This window comes from Ambystoma mexicanum, chromosome 11, assembly GCF_040938575.1.
Source record: "Ambystoma mexicanum isolate Mex_15411 chromosome 11, UKY_AmexF1_1, whole genome shotgun sequence".
Classification (NCBI taxonomy): Eukaryota; Metazoa; Chordata; class Amphibia; order Caudata; family Ambystomatidae; genus Ambystoma; species Ambystoma mexicanum.
The window spans coordinates 600,640,711-600,663,409 of NC_090934.1; the positions used below are offsets into that span (position 1 = coordinate 600,640,711).

Sequence of the window (22,699 nt, forward strand, 5' to 3'; positions counted from 1 at the left end):
ACTAGAGTAAAAGCCTTATTACACTCCTGGCTTCCTTAGATAGAATCACCTGTGAGCTATCCACCTTGGCAAACCCAACAGGTTGGGCCTTTGTGTAGGTATGGGATAGGCATTTGCTGAGCATTTATATAATTGTACTACCTGGCCATCAGGTCGCACCCGCTGGAAAATGGAGTGATGACCTGGGCATTTTATGGCAATACCTGACAAATGTCTCTCTAAAACCTCAAGACGAAAGATGTGGGTTGCCCCTTTTAAAGTGGTACAGCTATGGTGGGGGACTAATATCATGAAAAACAAAGAATCCAAAAAGCTGTAAAATGAATCAGAAAATTAAATCCTCATACTTATTCTAGGCTGGTATCAAAAGATATCCTAATTGTGTTGCCCTTTTGAACAAAACGTAATGGTAAGAGAGAGCGAATAACAAACAAAAAGACTGGTATATAAGAAATAGCACTGTATTTCAACGAATATGATAATTAACAAAAAGTCATGGAAACAATAAAAATATATAATGTAGTTTGTGTTTTAACAATAAATAAATAAACAACAAAAGCAACTTCACAACAAAGAATAAATAGAGTGTACAGTGATAAATAGTTCATATGTTACAGTTGTGGAATCAATCTACAAGTCTGGAATAATAAAGAAAATACATTGCCAGAAAATTGATGAGTATGTCTCAATACATGAGGGAAATTAACAAAGTAGACAGTAAATGTCAGATAAACGTGTCTGCCAGCACATGAATATTGAAAGAGCAAACAGTAAATGTTAAATAACAGGCCTGCCTACCTAAAATTCTACAGTAACAAATATCCAAACCAATGTTGGAGAAGGTCCAAGATGTGTTAAGTTCAGGGAACCTATAGAGAGAGTTCCACCTATCAAGGACCCAATTTACATTTCGGCGGGCCACCTGTTGGCCTTCAAAATCTGAAAATGCCTTCTTTGGGGCAGAGTGAAAGAAGTAGTCCCTAGGGGAAGCAGACAAAAACACAATGTCTAAAACCTCAAGCCAAAACTGTTGACTTTGCCAGCAGCTTGTTTTAAATAGGACTGCAGTGCATGGAAGAGATATACATGAAGTAGCTTAATGCATTTTTATTGCACCAGTAGCCATTAACAGCTACTGTTAAGACCCTGTCAGGCTAAAGTTTGATGTTTCTGCTTGATGTGTTTTGGGCAGGGAGGGGTGCATAGTGGGTGGGAATGGCCATAGTGAGTTGCATGGCCATGGACAGTCAATGGGTTGGTAAATAACCAAAGAAGAACACTCACAAAATATGTGTCGCTCCTCACACCTTCTACCTGTACTCCAATTAAATAGTTTCTGCTTATTGGAGGTGCTTAAGTGCCACCTACTTGCCTGCCCCATAAAAGCATTTTGAACCGGTAGGCTAAGCTGGCCTCCAATGTTCACATGAATCTCCCTTCAAAAACCTTGCGATCCTACGAAAGTAATTCTGTGATTTGGGGTAGCACCATCATTCCAGCATAATGGACCTAAGCTTTGGAATCTGCTTTGTAGTGCGTTGCATATCAGACAAGATGATTGCAAATTCAGTAGACCTCTGCATTCTCTTCCTCTGTCCTTTTGCTTCTGTTGCTTCCCTCCAGTGTGATAATTTCAGTACTTTGGGACCTATTATCTCTCCCAGCATCTATCCAGAACAACACAGTTTCGAGGGGATTGTGTCCTCCGACGTATTCCACATCTATGACAGTAATCACCACAGCTGTGTTGCTTTGGACATTTTTTCTACGTCCTGCGTCGATGACGTCGATACGCCCCTTCGAGGACCTCCTCCAATGGCCTATGTCACCGGATGTTATATGTAGGACGCACGACGCCCGTAGCCTCAGTTCCGTTTTTTCCGCGAACGTGTTGGCTTTGGAATCTCGGCGCGCCTCGGTTCTTCTCCTGTTGAATCGGTTCTTCTAACTTGGTTATTGTGAAAATATGTTTTTGTCTTCTTCTACCCCGCGGTCGGGCTTCAAGAAGTGTCGGGACTGCGGTTCCAAGATGTCCCTGACAAACCCGCACGACGTCTGCCTTCGGTGCCTCGGCGAGAGCCACACCACTGATGACTGCGATGAATGCCAGTCCTTAACGTCGAAGGCCTTGCGGGAGCGGAAGAAGAAGTTATCTGTAGGCCGCCATTCCTCTCCTCTTCTAGGCATTCGTGGAAGCACCGTCACCGGTCGCCTTCCCTGTCCTCGTCCAAGGACTCCGCCAGACGACGGGTAGCTTGTCCCAACAAGCATTCATCTCCGGCGGAATGGGACGCATTTCGCAAGGAGATGATGGCGATTTTCGAATCGCAGGGCACCGTTCCGTCTGCGCCTTCGAGAGAAGCCAGCATGGAACGTGCTAGGGCCACCGCTCGCATGCCTTCGGGTTTGGGCGGTCGGCGTGATCATCGGGAACCGTCGAGGTCCCGATCAGAAAAGGTTGATCGCACTAGCCGTGCCAGGCCCAGGCCCCCGCCCTCGAGACCGTTTGTGCCTGTGAGGCCTTCTGAGAAGTTATCGATGCCGTCGGCGCCATGTCCGGTGAGGGACTCTCTCGAGGCTCTGCCTCCAAGGAAGTCGTTGACGCCATCAGCGCCGAGGCCGTCGAAGGACACGCTCGGGGCTCCGGCTTCGAAGCCTTTGTCGAAGTCGTCGGCGCCTCGCTCGACGCCGATTCCATCGATGCCCTCGACACCTTTTGAGGAGGCTTTGTCGGAGGTGCCCCGGAGGACGGTGGAATATCTGAGGAAGGCCCTGAGTAAATCAGTGAGGCCTGTGTTTGAGCCTTTTTCTGTACCCTCATCCAGGGATTTATTCCAGCCTTTGGATTACATCTCAGAGGTGGATGAAGGGTCAGATGAGGTTCCTGATGACCTGTTATCGGGTCATAGCCAGATGGAAGACCTGCGTCAATCCTTACATGACGCCAGTGGTCTGGACATCTCTCTGGAGGTTGAGTTTGGCAAGCCTGCACCTAGTACACACGCCGAGTCATCGTACAGGCGTCTCATGTCGAGGGTGACCGAGTACTTGGGGTGGTCTGCTCCACCTGTGGATTTTCTGCAGGATGACCTGACAGATATTTTGGACCAAGGTCCACCCACTGACCCAGTGCTGCCATTTCATATGGCCTTACAAATGAGGGTGGCGGCGGCTTGGACTGCTCCAGAGACTCTCCCGGCAGTGAATAAGTCGCTACCGAAAAAATCCCATCCAGCCAGTGGCGACCCCTGCTACTTGTTTACGCACCCCACTCCAGAGAGTTTGGTGGTGCAGGAGGCTACGGCCCCAGCAAAGCAGGCTGCGTACCCTACCATCTCTCTGGATAGGGACAACAAGCACTTTGACGATTGGGCGAAGAAAGTGTTTTCATCTGGGGGTATGGTTTTAAAGGCAGCCAACTCCGTTTGTGCCCTGGCAAGATTCACTCACTCTCTGTGGAATTGTGTATCTTTGGAGGCTGAACATATTCCCGAAGGGGAGGAACGGGATGGTTTTCTTGCCCTTGTTCAGGATGGCAAGGATGCCATGTGTGAATCCGTTCAGTCGGGTCTGGACATGGCAGACTGTGTCAGCTGGTCCATGGCGGCGAGCCCCGTGATATGCAGGTTTGTGTGGTTGCAGAAGTCGGGGTTTGCTCCCGATGTACAGTCCTGGCTTCTCAACATGCCCTTTGATGGTGACCATCTTTTTGGCAGCAAAGCTGACAAGAGCCTTGAGAGGTTGCAGACCTCCAAAGCTGCAGCAAAGTCGTTGAGCGTGGCAGTACGTCAACCTCCGCCTTTTCATCCTAGGGGACAGCAATGGAGGGGAGGTTCCTTTCGATACTACTCTTCCTTTGGTAGATCGAGGGGATCTGCCAGTCGAAGGGGCCAAAGTAGGAGTACCAGAGGTGGAACGCAAGGTACTCGAGGTGCCGCAGCCGCTTCCGCTCAGTCATGAGGCCATGTCCCATGGTTCGCCGGTTGGGGGAAGGCTGGCGCAGCATCTTGTAGAATGGTCTGCCATTACTTCAGATGTATGGGGTCTGGAGATCATAGCCCACGGCTACTGTCTTCCTTTCCGGCAGAGGCCTCACGACAATCCACCGGGGAAGCTCTCTTTGAAGAGTCTGGATCCGCTCCTTGTGCAGGAAATCAAATCCCTGCTGGAGAAAGGCACCATAGAACTGGTGCCTGTAGTGGAGAGGAACAAGGGATGGTATTCCCCATATTTTTTGATCCCGAAAAAAGACAGGGGATTGAGACCCATCATGGACTTGCATGGTTTGAACAAGTTCCTCAGGAAGGACAAGTTCAAGATGGTTACTCTCTCTCAAGTCCTCCAGGCCCTTCAACTTCAGGACTGGGTGGGGTCTCTCGACCTCAAGGATGCTTACTTTCATGTGCCGATTCATCCCAAGCACAGGAAGTACCTGAGGTTCACGGTTGGCGACTCGTATTTTCTGTTTCGGGTCCTGCCGTTCGGATTGACCTCCGCCCCGAGGGTCTTCACCAAGCTAATGGTGGTGGTGGCAGTGTATCTCAAAGAAAGGGGGGATTCACGTCTACCCCTACCTGGACGATTGGTTGATCAGGGCGCGCTCTCCCAAGCAAACCCTGGATCATCTGTCGGTCACCTGCCACTCCCTTCACAAGCTGGGCTTCTCCCTCAACTTAAAGAAGTCTCATTTGACACCTACCCAGCGGCTCCAGGACATTGGAGAAGTGCTCGACACATCCCTGGGGCAGTTTTTTCGCCTCCCCAGGTGAGGGCACATCACAATCTGCAGATGGTGGACAAGTTTCAACATGCCGAGAGTCTCCTGGCGTTCAAGTTCTTGAGGTTGCTCGGCCTCATGGCATCCTGCATTCTACTGGTGCCAGAGGCCAGGCTGCGGGTGAGATCTCTGCAGTGGACTCTCAAGATCCAATGGTCGCAGTCCTCCGGCAGGATGTCGGATCCCGTTCAGGTGCCGCCCTCGGTCGCCCAGGATCTTCTGTGGTGGGCCGTCAAAGGCAATCTGATGAATGGGACTCCATTTTGGCTACCCTGGCCGGAGGTAACAATCGTGACGGACGCATCCCTCACAGGATGGAGAGCTCATGCCAACGAGTTGACAGTCAGCGGTCGTTGGTCTCTGTTGGAGTCCAAACGCATATCAATCTGTTGGAGCTGAGGGCCGTCAGGTTGGCCCTGAAGGCTTTTCTTCCATCTGTGCGGGGGAAGAGTGTCCTGATTATGACGGACAATACAGTGGCCATGCACTACCTCAACAAAAAGGGGAAGCAGGGTCTCTCCCACTGTGCAGAGAGGGCGATGCAGCTCTGGTTCTGGGCCATCCAGCAGGAAATTTCGATCTCGGCAGTTCATCTGGCCAGAGACGAAAACGCGGCAGCGGACGCTCTGAGCAGGCAGAGCATGGTCTCTTACGAGTGGGAGCTGGCTCAGGAAGTTCTTTTGGAGATCTTTGCCCTTTGGGGGACCCCACAAGTGGATCTCTTCGTCACCAGTGTCACCCGGAAGTGCGAAAGATTCTGCTCACAGGAATTTCCTCCAAGAGGAGCCTTAGGGGATGCGTTCGTAGTGGAGTGGTCCTTCCCACTGCTGTATGCGTTTCCTCCAGTCCCTGTCATCCCGCAAGTGTTGCGGAGGTTACGGAGGTTCGGTTCCCGAATTATCTTCATTGCTCCGGTGTGGGCCAGGAGAGCGTGGTACCCGGACCTTCTCGACATGTCCATCTGCCCTCCACACCGTATTCCCTACCGAGACGACCTGCTCTCACGGGAGGGGGGTCGGGTTCTCTATCCAGAGGTCAAGTCTCTCAGCCTTCATGCTTGGCATCTGAAAGGCTGAGGTATAAGGATTGGGACCTCCCTGAAGACGTGATGGGGGTGTTGCTTTCAGCCAGAAGGCCCGCAACAAAGGCCCTGTACCGTTGCCGTTGGAGAAAGTTCTGCGACTGGTGCAGGGTACAGAATGTGGATCCTTTTCAGTGTTCAATTCCTGTGGTTGTCTTTTCTGCTTTCATTAGCCCACAAGGGCCTGCAAGTGGGTACCATTAAGAGTTACCTGGCAGCGGTGTCCATAATTAAGCGCTCATCTGAGGAGTGTTCTTATTTTAAGATTCCTTTTGATTTCGCAGTTTCTGAAAGGGCTAACTAATGTGTTTCCTCCGTCACCTTTTCCAGGTGCCCGGTTGGAATTTGAATTTAGTTTTAAAGTTCCCGATGGGAGCTCCGTTTGAGCCCTTACATTCTTGCTCATTGAGACTGTTGTCCTTCAAGACTGTATTTCTTGTTGCGGTTACTTCCGCTCGCAGAGTGAGTGAGCTGCAGGCACTATCCACCAAGCCACCTTTCACAGTGTTCCATAAGGGCAGGGTTGTCCTTAGGGTTTGTCCTTCTTTTCTTCCAAAGGTCGTGTCAGAATTTCATTTGAGCCAGAAGGTAGTTCTTCCGGCGTTCTATCCTCCTCCGCATACTGGTAAGGAAGAGGAGAGGCTCCATAGGTTGGATCCAAGGAGAGCTTCAAGTTTCTACACCTCACGCATGTCCCGGTCAGAGTGGACGATCAGCTATTTGTGGGATACGCTGGAAGGCGTTCGGTCAAGCTCTTTCTAAGCAGACCATGTCCCGTTGGATCATCTTGACAGCCTCAGAAGGCTACTGTCTGGCGGGTAAGGCCCCTCCGTGGGCTTACGTGCTCATTCTACTAGGGGTGTGGCTGCCTCCACTGCTCTGCAGAGGGGTGTTCCCATTCGTAATATTTGTGAAGCAGCCACATGGGCCTCTGTCCATACTTTTGTAAAACACTACTCCCTGGATTATATCCATGGGCAAGATTTGGCCTTTGGTAAGGCAGTCCTCTATTCTACAATTTGATTGGGCATTCTAAATTCTTTTCCCACCTCCATACATTGGTACTGCTTTCGTAGTCTGTCATAGATGTGGAATACATCGGAGGACACAATCCCCTCGAAGAACATGTTACTTTCTTACCTGGTAACGTTCTTTCAATGGGATGTTCCTCCGACGTATTCCACATCGCACCCTCCCAGCCTGCCCCTCTACAGAATTTCTTATGCGATTGCAGCTTCTGTTTCCGCAAGGCTTTCTGTAGTCATACTGGCAGAAGATTAGTGCCACACTTTCTGGGAAAAACTACAACTGAGGCTATGGGCGTTGTGCGTCCTACATATAACATCCGGTGACGTCGACTGTTGGAGGAGGTCCTCGAAGGGGCGTATCGACGTCATCGACGCAGGACGCAGACGGCGAAAAAATGTATGAAGCAGCACAGCTGTGGTGATTACTGTCATAGATGTGGAATACGTCAGAGGAACATCCCATCGAAAGAACGTTACCAGGTAAGAAAGTAACTTGTTCATCGGGGCTAATGTGCCCAGCATCTTTTTTGGCATATAGATTCAGAGATATAGCACCTAGTTGCTTCTTGGCCTATAACTTCAGGCATATAGCGTCTATCCTTTTCTTCACTCAGCATATGATCTCAGGGATATGGATTTCAGCTGCTTTTTTGCCACAGGTCCTCTTCAAAGTGCTATCTGCTATTTATGATCCACACAAGAAGGGCAGTTTCTGACACACTGCTTCCTAATCTAGAGGACGGTGCATCAGTTCCCTCTGAGGTTCATGTGCTTATACTCTCTGCTCCAGGCGTGCAACACCATTGATCTCGCTAGGCTTGACCTCTCCCAATATTCTGGGTCATTTCTGACTGGACCTCACAGAGTAGGACACTGGTTTGCTAGGGTTGCGGGATGGCCATGTTAACAAAGGCCTGGCTTTTGCTTCTGTAACACATTTAGTTGTCATCAATGCAGCTTTTCTTATATATTAATCTTCAGGCAATTAAAACGTTGGTGGGACATTAAGAACTGAAAGCTCCCACTATACTGCAGACATTACCAACAAAATCTGTGACCGATTGAAAGACGACTTAAGTGACTCGCATGGTTTATTTTTAAGAAAAATGTACAAATGTTAAAGTAGCACGAATACAATTGTGTATATTAAAGTAAAGCCGAGAAGAATTCAGGTCTTACTTAAGAAATTGTAATGTTAGACTGTATATTGCAGGATAGAGATTGTGAGGTTAACTGGGGACAGGAGACAACCCATCTTCACAGCATTCCTAAAATGCTTAGTTTTATCCTGCAATGGGGCATTTTATAGGAGATTTTAGCATAGATGTTTCAGCTGAAGAGTGTAACCAGAATGTGTGTGAACAGGTTAGATGCCCAAACACCACAATGGGTCAAGAATGCCCAGTGCAAGAAAATGAGTCACACAATAATGCTATTTTTTAAAGCTTGGTTTGTATACATGATTTCTACTAGTTCGACCTGCAAAAAAAGTGTTTTGAATTGTGGGCCTGTAACCTTCTATTCAGGATGTGGACAACAAGGCTACAATTATACTTTTGTGCATGAACATGTTTCTTTAAGAATCTAAATATTGTTAGGTTCTGTGAGAAACCTGAAGGTGCCTCACCCGCTAGTTAGTCCCCAGGGATCTGTCATCCAGGTGGGCCGGACATGGCCATCGCGTTTGGATCCAGTTTCTGGGGGTGGACAGTGCAGGAGGATCACCTGGATGAGGGGTCTTCAGGGAGTGGAAGTGGGACAATGGATGGTGAGATGCGGTATCCCCTTCACTGTAACACCTTTTCCCCATCCTTCCAGGTAGGATATTTAGGAACCCAACCCCCCACCCCTTTCCCGACACAAACACAATTTCTCACAGTCAGTTCACCGTGAGTAACAACGGACTAACACCTGAGCCGTATACCTGACATGTCCCAAAACCATGGACAGGTAGGGTCAGGCATCTACGGATTATTACACACACCTGACTTCCATCACACTTCCCCACACAGATAAAACGCAGAGCATGAAACCACACTCTGAGCGAAGCAAACCACACGAGGAAACAGCAGGAGAAAGATGGCGAGACGAGAGTGTCGCAAGCAGGGAAGTACCCGTGACACCTAAAGTCCGTTATTTTCGTGAGCCGTTGAAAGTAAGAAACTGAAGACCAGGAACTAAGGCTGATCAAACCTGCACAGTTTGTCGGAGGTACCAGAGGCTATCCCGCATCGATAATCAAGGCGGAGAGGAGTGATTGCCACTGTGGGTACTGTCCTTGGCTCCTACAACAAATAGGCATTCGAAAATACAGCACAGCTGGTGAGTCAGAGAGACTGATACCAAACCAGCTTCTGTTTTGAACCAAGGTTGCAAGCAGCAATATATGTAAGAGAACAGTGTGTGAGGTGTTTGCAAAGATATCATTGGAACCAAAGAAGTAACTGAACTTTGTGATTGAACTTTGGGAGGCAACCCAAGATACCATACTCAGAGTGGTCCGCGCAACGTGGGTACTCATTCGAAGGTCTCTGTTAGGTATCCAGCTGATACCGAGTGTGAGAGAAAAGAATACTGAGATCTAAGTGGTCATGTAACGGGTCTGGCTAAACCCGTGCACATTTGAAAGTAAAGTCTTCGATAGTTTAAAGTACATCACAATTGGTCCAAGCCCGGCTGAGGGAGACTAATTGAGTGAAAGAAAGGGATCTGAGCGTGGCTGAGGCGGGTTCTGACGTGAACCCTGAGTTACCCAAGAAAGAATTATGTGAACATAGTTTCAAAGGGATCTGAGCCCGGAAGAGGAGGATGCAAATTTGAGCATTTTTTTTTTTTAAATGATCTGAGCCCGGCTGAGGGGGACCAAGGGTGAACACCCAAATTGAGTGTTGGAGAAGGAAAATAATGTTTTCATGGTGTTTAGCATGATCTCAATGTCACTGGGCCTAGTAAGATCTTTCTTGTCCCCATTTTCCCCCTGCCTTTTTGCGTCTTGAAACACGTGTATATGCGCACAATAAATAGAGACTTACAAGAAGTAAAGAGGCTTAGACACAGAAGGTCTTGAACTGTGAAAAGGGAACTGTATGCTCGTGCCGCAGAAGCCAGAGTGTGTGCTTTGCTCGAGTGAACAGCCTTGTCCAGTGCTGAAAACGTGGGAAACGGAATCCAATGGCCCGAACATCCTGACTTATCATTTTTTTAACATTTCTTTCATTTTTTATGAACATCACCACACCTTATTTTGTAAAGTAGTGGTAACTATTGGCAATAGGTTTTTTAGTATAGGCCCTCTTTAATTTGACAAGACTCCACTAGTGCTGCATTATTATTATTTGGTCGTAGCTTGCTCCCAGCTATAGATTTAGGTTTATATAGGTGTTTATCTCACCCTTGTGAAAGTTCAATAAACACCCTTGAAATGTGGTCACTTGTGTCCGTCCTAATGTTGATAGCATGCCTTCCTTGCAGTTCCTTTACTAGGTGATTTGTGTACTTTGCAAGTAAACTCTATAAGATCATATTGTTGTAGTTCTTGAAGGCCAAAACCTGAAATATTTGTACCAACTAGAGCACAAAACAAATGTGGTCAAGTAATTAAATTACAGTTAAAATCCTGGTTTCACGGCTTAACCAAAGTGTAAGATTCTGGGCAAATAATTAAATCTGACTGTGACTCAACTGCAAAGAATTGAGTTCTTGGAAGTGATTAAATTCACACTATTTAAAAAATACAAAGCTTCTTTTATGGTGGGGTGTATTTCCTTATTTTAGGGTCAAAATGGTGTCTGTCCCCTTGTGCTCATCGATTGGTGGTCCTCAATGCTGTTGCTTCTAATTGCATTATTGAAGCATTGACCTTCCCTCAGTCTCATATCACTTGATTTGACAGGGGGCTAAATATTCTCATCAGCCTGTCAGGGCCCCAGAAATTCTAAGGCATCAAACTGACTGCAGCTGAAGCAGCACTAACCCTTTCCCTCCCTGTAGTCACGATTTGAAGTGTTAGCCCCCCCCGGAGCTTCAGTTTAGATGCACCCCTGTGCTTCACTAAATGGATCTCTTCTGCCCGCCGCTCTCTCTCCTGGGTTATCTCTTACTTTATAGCTTTAGAAAAGATGTACAACCCTTTCCGCATGACAAGTTGCCTTACTGCTTCCCCCCCCCTATATAGTACCCTTCTCGCTCAGGGGGGAGGCGGTACCCTTTACACTGTAGGTTGCCCAAGGGTTCCAGATAACGCTTGCGACCAGGTCTACAGGTCTTTGGTTATTCCAGGACAGTGGTGCCAGTTACCCTAGATACTTCAGGGTTCTCCTCAGTTGGGCCATTCGGAGCCCTAACAATCTCCTTTCTAGCTTCTACAGCTGTGCTCCTGGTTTGTACTGTCACCCCAGGCTTCTGGTCTTCCTGTTCCTGGAAACTGCCTGCTCTCTTGCATCCATGTCTGCCCTCTTTCTCCCGGCCACTCTTTTATAGGCCACCTCCTGTTCCCAGGGTTGTCGCTGGAGCGGGGGAAATGGAAAATGGTTCCTCCTCTCTGCGACACTCCTTTAAGCCAAGGTTTTAAAATGGCCATTGGCCATTTTGGATCCATGTGGAGTTCCATCTTTCCGTGACTCTGTGCTGGTCTCCTCCTCCAATGGCCCTACCTTTCCTAACTGCTGATCCTCCATGACTCGTGATGCACAGGTATGTTTCTCGGTTCGTGAACGGAAACCGGATTTGGACGGGTGCCTCCTGGCAGAGGTCACTCCTCATTATCTACACCCACATAGATTAAGCTAATGCTGCTTGAAGATGCGGGTTTGCACAGAGCTTCTGGGGATTGTTTCTGCTCCTAGCCTTTTCATCGCTTTCCTCCCCCAGATGAAGGATATCTCATTATGGAAATACTTCTGCCAAATGCCTACTTTAAACGTTCACCATGGCCTACAATGGTGTCTGTCATATAATCTCTGTATCAGAAAACAACTCGCTGGAGGCACTAAGGCAGATTTCTGGGGCAAAAGAACAGGGATTCTAGCCCCAGCCTCGATCACCGGACAAATGCCTGACCAACGCTGTTCATTGCTGACATTGCCCGCCTGGTAAAGAGCCCTGGAGACCCATTGGGCACATCTCCTATGCAAGGTAGGGATACACCCAAGACAACAGAGATTGCATGCTCCATGGTTCCAGATAAGGAGGCCGGCCTCATTACTAGATCTTTGTTCATACCTTCTTTTTTCTCTAATATCCATATAGACATTAATGAACTGTACGGGTAATAATGGGATGACCAGTTCCTCCGGGTTATACAAGACGACATTCACGTCAGAATACAGACCCGCTGAGGGAGGAACACTCCATTACATTCCACCCCTACCCCCAATATATGGTCTCCTGGAAAAACCCATGCCTCTGGTTCAGAAAGCCTTATAGGACTCATGGGACTTGCAGAAGAATTGGGAATTCATTTGTTGACCATCCCTGTACACTTTCATATAAACCCCCTTGCGAAGGGTGCTTCGGCATGCAGCTTGTTTCAAAAACCCAAATGTTATCAACAGAATAGAGGAGAGTGATGCACTGAATGGTTTCTGGATAAAATGTCCCAGTACAATCGTTACATATATAGTAGTTTGCCCCTTGTACTATTGCATTCGTTTCATCTATGTCTTCTAAGAGGCTTCAAATAAAATATCATGAAACATACTCATTAACAAGTATTTATTTTCTTAGCATTTCTGATGGATCTCTGTACTAGACGACTTCATTTCACAGACGATCAGTGTGGGAATGTATCCGAGGTTGAGCCCAAATAGTTGCTGATCTCAAATATAATGTGCCTTTATTTTGTTCACTCCCAAAAAGTATTTCCTGAAAGGTCAGCATCCTTGTGAGTAGACAAGAAGCAAATAAAAAGAAATAGTACCCGTAAGCCACCAAAACCTCCCCAGTTGATACTTTGTCAACCTCTCAGAAGACAAACGTTCCCTTTTTCCCTCCTAATATCATTTTCAGAATGTTGTAAATCTCACGAGAACAGTGCGCATTTGCAGAAAAAAATAGTGCTTTTTCAATTCGGAGAAACCCCACTTACTGCAATACACCTTGAGAGATATACAAATCATTTCTCAGCAGGAGGCATCTTCTTTGCTGTCAAATGTTAAAAAGCTACTGGACTGCCCAACCTGTTTTCAAATTTCGAGCAAATCCTTCCTGTGGTTTTCGTTGTGCCCGCATTCAATGAGTGCACATTTTCGCGTATAGGAAAGCCAACACAAAAGCTGGAAACTAGCCACTTTTTTCAATGCTCTATTGCGTTTAAACTGCTGGACGAATTTCCACAAAAGTGTCCAACTTCGGAAGGTCCAAGCCAGGAAACACATTTGGAACATTTCATATATCAAATACATCAAACGAGTCAAACGTTATTAATAATTGAATTTGCACAAAGTAAATGCATCACCACCTTAACTCTAAGGTGGCAACCATAATATATAATATATATGCATGCATGCATGAGGCATCAAAGCGCTTGGTGGAGAAGATCACCTGGACTGTGGAAGGTTCATGAGCTGTGAACCAGAGGGCCTAGCCCCCCCACTGCAACCCCAGGTTTGACTTTTTTGGGGGAGTTCCGGACTCCTGAGGGGAAGCACCAGGGTGACACATGCCCCACTCTGGAGAGCCGAACTGCTGTTATTCCCCCCTCTACCCACTGTGGGATTTACACTGTGTAATTGGATGGAGAGGTGGTTCCTGGCTACCTGCAGTGACTACAGCAACCAGCATCCCCTGAGGCCATCTTTGGTACTAACAAGTAACACCTAAACGGACTGCCTCCCTGATGAGTGCAAGATGCATGAAAGCGCTTGTAAGAGGAGGAGGAGATCACCTGGACTGTGGAAGGTTATTGAGCTGGGAACCAGAGTGCGCCCCTCGTCCCCCTAGTTTTGAGAAAATAAAATATATACACATACGCACACACCGGCAAGGGTTTTATAAAGGCTTACAAATAAAACCCACCCAAAGTACCACCTGCCACAGTGCCACCCAGGAGACCTCACTGGAAGCTCCCCGCAGTACAAAGCAAAGTGAGTAATGCTTTTAAGGTATGCAGACCTTTAGCTCCAGAAAATGGGCTTTGTCTTAAATGGCAATGCTATTTTTTTACTTAGCATTTTTATACCTGAAACAGACAGCTCTCAAAGATGCAGGCAACTGCATACATGTGTCATCCTTGCTAGGAGTTATCATTGCAGTATAGCCTGACACGTTACATATGTATGTTTTAACTCTAAAGCCGGTGCCTTTCTGTAATCCAGACTTCTTTGCACCTAGTAATTTATGCAATTTAAAGTTCCCCTTCAGATCAGAAAGTAAATGTTTCTGTGATACTGCTCAGCTGGTGCCATTGATCCAAACATACCCATGGAGCTGTGCGGACGGAACAGCAGGCAGCATCCTTAGTCTCTGTTTCCAATATCTTATTTGGAGGATGTTTTCTCTCAATCATTTTAATGTTGGGAGTATTTTCAAGTGTTTTGGAAGTAAAAGTCGCAAGTATGCCACTTGCAAGGATCGAAATTAAGATTGGTTAAGCAGGAGCTAAAATCTGCTCCTGGCTCCCAGCATCAACCTGTGTCAGGAGCTACCACTGGGGAAGAAGGAGCTAGTAAATAGCATTCCACAAATCTAACTTCTGCATAAGATGTAAACATATAATTTTGTCCATCATGTATGACTCATTGTGTTTTAAATGTCATATAGATGTGTCCTAATATTTATCTATAGACTGTCCAATTGCACGGAGTTACATTCTCATAGGTGTAGGTGTTCAGTATCAGTTGGCCTCTGGAGCCAAAAGTAGCACCTGGCAGTGTAAATCTAACCAGGCTCTTCTGGGCAACAAGCAACTGCTGAATAGCTCACAGCTCCCCTTAATTTCGAACCCTGCACTTACCAGTACGGCTGTGTGGCATGGCGGGAGAACTGTGCTAGGACCAGACTGTGGTCACCCATATGCACAAAGGGAGGTGCAGGTGAGTTTGGGACCAAGAACCACTGATTTAACGGCATAGGGGTTATGTTTGCCTTGTTTATGGAATCACTTGATGCTATTTTCTGGTGTAGACCTTGTTTTAGACCATACAAGTCGTAAAGAGTAGTGGCTGTATGCATGTGTATATATATTTCTGATGTTTGTTAATCTGCTTAGAATCACATGCTGTGCATAGGTCCGACATCCAGTGGTCACTGCGGAGTATTGCATTTTGTTTTTCGTAGTCGAAAAACGGGACGTCGACAAGGCGTGTCTGTAACACTATCCCTATAGTGACGTGCGTTGTACCCACAATCCCTCACGCGTCGAGGTCCCTCAGATTGTTTTTTTCCGCCCAGCTTCTGGTCGCCTTACGCGGAGCTCCTAGAGAGACATTGCAAAATACTTACTACGGACCTCGGTCCTTAATTATACTTATTATATTCTTAAAGATCCCTCCACTCGACGTTAGCTGTGAAGCTGTTTCTCCGCCGAACAAGTTTTCGACGGAGGGGAAGAGACGGAGGGGATCCTCCGGCGCTGCCGAACACGTGGCCTGGCCTCGCCGGCCAACATACAGTAGGGAGAGTGGGGGTTGTATCTTCTCTTTGAGAATGTCTTTCTTTCTCCCCTATCTTTCCCTTGGGGTTGTTATCACCAGTTATTATTGCCTCAGCTATGGAGAGGACACCTTTTAAGTTTTGCCCACGCTGTAGGGGCAAATACACTTGGAAGGATAAACACAAGCTCTGTAATCGTTGCTTGCCGCTCGATCATAAGGAGGACAGCTGCGCGGCCTGTAAGCTCTTGAAACCAAGAACTCTTAAAGAACGGAAAGTTAAGAGGTGGGCGGACTACGCTATGTCGAAGTCAGTTTCCTCACCCGCCGCCGCTGTTACAGAAAGTGACGAGGAGGGTGATAACTCGACGTCCGTTACGGAAGTCATTAACCCCCAGAAGGAGCGCTCGCGCTCTTCGACGTCCGTGCCCGGCCCCGACGGGCTCGGCTCACGCCCTGCTTATGGGGATGAACACCCCGGCGACAAGGACGCACATAGACCCCATAGGCCTAAGCACACAACCCACGGCTCTTCTTCGTCGAAGACGAAGGATCCATCAGCGCCGAAGGGGACGCAGGGCACTCCGGCGTCTACCTCAGACCGTAAGGGTCTCAAGCCCCACCCGCAAACGCAGCCGCGACCAGCGATTGGGCTTTCATCAAACACGGGCGCTACCTCAAAAACATCCGACGTAACGCTCCATAGAGCGGCCGTCGAGAAACAACGCGTAACGCAGGCAACGTCGATACCAGAGCCCTCTACCGACGAACTCGTTGTCGAGAGCCTGGCGAGAATTGTTTCCGAAGACAAACGTAAGCGGACGACGAAACAGACGTCGAATACCGCACCAAAAGCTATAGAAACGCCGAAAAAGCACAAGAGTAGCCAAGAACTGCCCCCTTCATCTAAGGGCACTTCTGAACTACCGGAGGGCTTTTCTGAGGGCGAGGGAAACCTTTCGTCGACGTTGTGGGAGCGTTCTAAGCGTTTGGAAGGCGAAAACACTGATTTCCCCCCCTCTAGACTATTCAGGGGTCCCCCATGAGACCCTTGAAAGACTCCATTCTTGTATGGAGAAAATGGAAAGGTTTTTGGGAAGCCAAAACCCACCCACACACAAGACCAGGAGAATGGCCCCAGGATGACCCTAGGGTCAAGATCCCTAGACTGTTTCCCCTTTCTACAGACGTATATAACCTCACTGAAGAGGAGCAATACCTCCAAGAAGATGAGGAGGGTTTGGGTGGAGAGGAAGAACATGAGGAAGAGGTTGTTTGAAGAAGATCCTTACACTAGTGCAGGAGTTTTTGAAGAAGATACAGCCACCTCGCAGCCCTGGCAATCCCCATCAGTGCAGCCTTGGCAATCCCCATCTGTGCACTCAGACCCTGATGCCTTTCACCCTTCTCCTCCCAAGGATTCACCTATTGGAAACACCTCTCCCATAGATGACCAACCTTCCCTTAATGCACTATTGCGCAAGGCAGCAGCGCATTTTGAAATAGACACAGGGGAAACTCTTCCTGACATAGACTTTGTAGAAAAAGTTATTAAAGAAAAAGCCCCCGTTAGTCAGTCTATTCCGCTCCTGGCTTCCATAAAGAGAAGAATAACTCCTTCCCTTTCCAATCCTGCATTAGTCAGAGGGGTCAACCCTCGGATAGAAAAGCTCTTCAGCCCTTCGTCCTCTGACCCCTTGTACATCAGAGGACATTCTATTCCGGACTCCCTTGTAGTTACTAATGCAAGAAAAAGAGCGGGGGTACCACTATCCACTAGTGAGGCACCACCTGACAAAGAGGGCAAGAAGCTCTATGCACTTGGGAAGAGAATCACGACCTCCGCAGCCTTCTCAACTAGGATTGCGAATAACAATTCCCTACTAGCTAGCTACGCAGATGCACAGTGGAGCAAGCTGCGCAGCGAAGCAGAGGACGCACCAGAACCCCTGCGTTCACGCCTGTTAGATATCATCTCAGAGGGAACTCTAGTAAACCAGGGCATCGTAAAGAACTCCTTAGATGCCGCAGAGACGGCTGGCCGTTCCCTGGTTCAGGGAATACTTCTCAAACGCCATGTCTGGCTGCGCAATTCGGGATTTAAGCCGGAAACCCAGGCTTCCCTGATAAATAAGCCCATAGAACAAACACACCTGTTTGGGAAAGCAGTTGATGAGGCCCTAGAACATGCGAAGAAGGAATTTGATACCATCAAGACTCTTGACCAAATTTCTAGGCCCCCTAACAGACGCGGCTATGGCAATAGACGCTCCTTTCGTGGCCAACGCCAGCAAAACCAACAGCAATTTTACTCTGCTACCAACTGGCCCTCTAACCAGGGTAACAACCAATTCAGTCAAAGAGGCCAACGCCGTGGCAAAAGAAGAGGTCGCGGCTCCAGCCCCAAAGGTTCCACGCCCAATACCAACAAATGACCCGAAGATTCGGGTCCCCTCCCATGCATCGCCGGCTAACATCATTCCTATCAGCATGGGAGGAAATATCGTCAGACCACTGGGTTTTATCCACCATAGCCCACGGATACTGCATCGAATTCAACGGTTCCCCGAAGTACAGACCCCCACGGAACCGACGCATGACACCGGAACACCTCACCATTCTTCTTCAAGAAGTAGAAGAGCTACTGAAAAAAGAAGCTATAGAGGCTGTCCCCCTATCTCAGGTAACAGAAGGTATTTATTCAGTGTACTTCCTTGTACCCAAAAAGGACTTAACCATGCGCCCTGTATTAGATCTGCGCCCAGCTAACAGGTTTGTCAAACCCCAAAAGTTTCGTATGGTGACCTTGCAGGAAGTAATCCCACTGTTATCACAAGGGGATTACATGACAACACTAGACATGAAAGATGCATACTTTCATATTTTAATGTTGCCAGCGTACAGAAAATACCTCAGGTTCAAGATAGAGAACAAGCACTACCAGTTCAGAGTACTACCCTTCGGGATAGCATCTGCACCAAGGGTATTCACGAAGGTACTGGCAGTGGCAGCGGCCCACCTACGCAGGTTATCCATCCCGGTATACCCTTACCTCGACGACTGGCTCATAACAGGGGATTCTTACGAAACATGCTTCTCCAATACCCAAAAGACCGTAGACCTTTTGTCCCAACTGGGCTTCTCCATCAACGAAAAGAAGTCCAGCTTAGACCCCAGCCAAATCAAACAATTCCTAGGGGCTCTAATTCAAACAAAGGACGGCCTCGTCTTCCCCTCCAACGAGAGGGTCCAAAACATGCTGTTTCAGATCCCCCATTATGTGGCAGGTCGAGAGGTGACGGTACGCAAGGCAATGCGCTTGATAGGGATGATGGCGTCATGTATTTATTTGGTACCTCACGCGCGCATGCGCCCAATGCAAGAGTGGCTCTACAGCCAGTGGTGTCAGGCCAGCGGACAATGGGACGATCTAGTGGTAGTCTCGCAGGCCTTGGTTCTCTCGCTACGGTGGTGGACAAAAGAAAACCTGTTATTAGGGAAAACTTTTGCCACACCCGCAGTGGAAGCCACTCTAACCACAGACGCATCCCTTACAGGATGGGGGCCGCACCTATCCCATCAGACTGCTCACGGAGCGTGGACTCTGAGCTTAGCATCCAAGCATATAAACCTGCTGTGCGGTGTTCAAAGCACTGAAAGCCTTTCAGGAACACCTACAAGGAAAGACAGTGATGGTCCTCACAGACAGCACCACAGCCATGTACTACCTCAACAAGCAAGGGGGCACTCACTCTCCAGGACTGTCCAAGCTGTCCCAGAATATATGGAAGTGGGCTCTCAAACACAACATGTTCTTACTATCACAACATGTACCAGGGGAACTCAATCTGCTAGCAGACAAACTCAGCAGAGACTTCCCCCTGCCCGAAGAGTACGAATGGCAATTGCACGAAGGCATCGTCTTAGACGTCTTCACGCAATGGGGGTTCCCGGAAATAGACCTGTTCGCAACTCTGGAGAACTCACAATGCCAAAGTTACGCCTCCAGGTACCCCCAAAACCAGTCCAAGGGGAACGGTCTGTTGATTCAATGGTCAGGGAAATTTGTTTACGCCTTTCCCCCGACTCCCCTTCTCAACAGAGTGGTGCACAAGATGCACCAGGAGCAGGTTACCATGATACTAGTGGCCCCAATGTGGGCCCGGCAGCCATGGTTCGCTCACTTGATGGAGATGTCCCGATCTCTCCCAGTGAAACTTCCCTGCCCGTACAACATGCTGTCACAAGACAAGGGCAGGACACTGCATCCATGCCCTCAGACCATGAACTTAGCAGCTTGGCTCCTGAGATCATAGAATTTGGACATTTACAACTCCCGCAGAGATGTATGGACATCCTCAGGGAAGCCAGAAAACCTAATACTCGCCACTGCTATTCTAGCAAGTGGAAAAGATTTGTCATCTGGTGTACAGGTAAGAGCATCAACCCGGTTGACTGCTCTCCCACTAACATTGTTCTGTACTTGACCCATTTACTGGATTCAGGTCTAGTCTTCAATTCCATTAAAGTCCACCTAGCCGCACTTTCTGCATACACCACTTCCCAACTTAAAGTGTTGTGGTGGAAGATACCAGTTATCAAGGCCTTCATGGAGGGGGTAAAGAGAATACACCCTCTGATAGCTAACCCAGCTCCCGGATGGGACTTAAATGTGGTACTTTCTAGACTCATGGGCCCTCCTTTCGAACCCATGCACAAGGCAACTCTTAAAGACCTCACTCTTAAGGCTGCTTTCCTAATAGCTATCACCTCCATTAGGAGAGTAAGTGAACTACAGGCTCTTTCTGTACTAGACCCCTTTGTAACAGTTCACAAGGATAAGGTGGTTCTACGCACACACCCAAGGTTTGCACCAAAATTCATCTCGAGATTTCATGTAAACCAGTCAATAGAACTACCAACGACTTTTTTCAAAACCCTTCCAGCTTGGGAGAAAAAAGTCTGCATACACTAGATGTACGCAGAGCTGTCATGTTCTACATGGAAAGAACCAGACCACTGAGAAAGACTAATCAGTTCTTTGTCTCTGTGGCAGCAGGAAGAGAAGGAGATGCAGTTTCAAAGTCCACTATATCTAGATGGATTGTTCAATGCATCACTCTCTGTTACACTCTTGCTAAGAGAGAACTACCCTTCAAGCCAAGAGCACATTCCACTCGAGGCACTGGGGCTTCCATAGCGTTCATTGCAAATGTTCCCCTTGAGTCCATCTGCAAAGCGGCTACCTGGAGTTCTGTGCACACCTTTACAAAACACTACTGTCTAGATGCACACTCTAGATCTGATTCCCAGGTGGGACAGGCAGTATTAAGACATCTTTTCTCTACTGTTCCATCTCATAACCCACCGCCAACTCCGGGTACTGCTCGCTAGTCTATGCACAGCATGTGATTCTAAGCAGATTAACAAACATCAGAAGACAATGCATTACTTACCGTAAAAGCATTTCTGATGGTTGTATCTGCTTAGATTCACATGCGCCCACCCTTCCTCCCCGCTCGGATGGAAGGAACATAGACATCCTTTTCTATATTTCTCTCTTTTCTGTACTCACTCACGTCTAGAAGGCTCCCTCAGGGCAGAAAAATACAAACAGAGGGACCTTGACGCGTGAGGGATTGTGGGTACAACGCACATCACTATAGGGATAGTGTTACAGACACGCCTTGTCGGACCTATGCACAGCATGTGAATCTAAGCAGATACAACCATCAGAAATGCTTTTACGGTAAGTAATGCATTGTCATATATATATATTGAAGAAACCAGAGGAGAGGGGGCGGACCGCACTCTCCGTGGACCCAGTGAGGTCCTACAATCCCAAAAGGGAAGAGAACCCAGAAATATAGAGCTCACACGGTAAAAGTAGGAAGTTATTTTAATAGTAAGAAACTGCACAATTGTGCAGAACAAAGGCTGGGGAAAGAGCAAGACAAACAGGGGCAGGACGCCTAGTGCACGGCCCACCTACAACGCGTTTCACGCTTAACTGAGCGCTTGATCACGTAGCACAACAAAGGACAAAGACACAGTTAAAAAAAGACATGTAGTCCATCATCTATGTCAGTTGGAATAGAGGTGCATCCAAGGACTGATTCTATGGCGGCCATGTTGGAATGGAGAGTCAGAACTTAGCCAACAGTGTGACACTTACACCCAGTTATAATATAAAGAGCAAAAGTACCCCCAATAGGCAAAATAAAAATTCCTTACGAAAAGCCATACGAGCCAAATCCCTTGCACCTCAATTTCCAACATCTGTTACTGGTTTTAAAAACAAGATATTACAGTACATATTTGATAATTAAATGAGTGCATAGTGTGCTTGCAAGGATAAGATTGCAGTTTATGAAAATCAATCAGTCAATTGTAAAACAGGCTAAAAGGCAACATAATACCATTTACAATCTGGCTTTGTGCAAATACGCAAAATAGCAGCATAAGTATGTACAATTTGGCTTTGTGCAAACGGGCAAAATAGCAGCATAAACATGTGCAGGATAGCAAACATTGCATCACATTCCCATCATTGACGGTTCCAACGGCTCAGTGCCAATCAATTAATCATGGAAGGACCATCATTCCTGTAGAATGATCGGAATACGAAAATATGTATAAAATGATCAGAATTACAATTCTGATAATAAAATACAGAGCAACAATGATTTTTACAAATAAATCAAAGGACATTTCATACTCTAGTCAATATTGACTGCAAGTGCAAGTCAATCAAAAGCAGAATGAACAATGTGCAAATAGGCAAAATCACGTAAGCAACCATAATTAGCAGCAGTATGGCAGATTAATTGGCAGATGGTATCGTAACTTACACAGATGTACACTTTTGTAAGCCTAACTGAATACCTAAACTGAAGCATGCAAATTTGAAATGATCTTGTATAAGACGCACGAAAAAATGTAATGTAATCAAAAACAACTGAAACAACCAAGTAACCAAGATGGAGAGGGTGACAAAAAGCACCAAGTTATTAAACACCAAAGACTACAACAGAAAAGTAAATAAAATGTGCCAAGTGTCCTGCTAGGTCGTGGATATAGCAGCTTAAAGAATAAGTTTAAGAATAAATCCAATCCCAATTATAAACCCTAGTGGTAATATAACCACTGTGGTGGTAATGAGAAAGGGTGAAACTTGAGCACAGGTCAGGGACTGATAAGTGAAATGGGAACGACATTTTTATCC

General features: G+C 47.3%; 1 protein-coding gene across 9 annotated transcripts in view; it reads left to right on the forward strand.

Moving 5' to 3' along the window:
* The window catches only part of NAV2 (neuron navigator 2), a 972,027-nt gene that overhangs the window by 667,214 nt on the left and 282,114 nt on the right, over positions 1–22,699 (forward strand). The gene's annotated exons all lie outside the window — the stretch shown is intronic.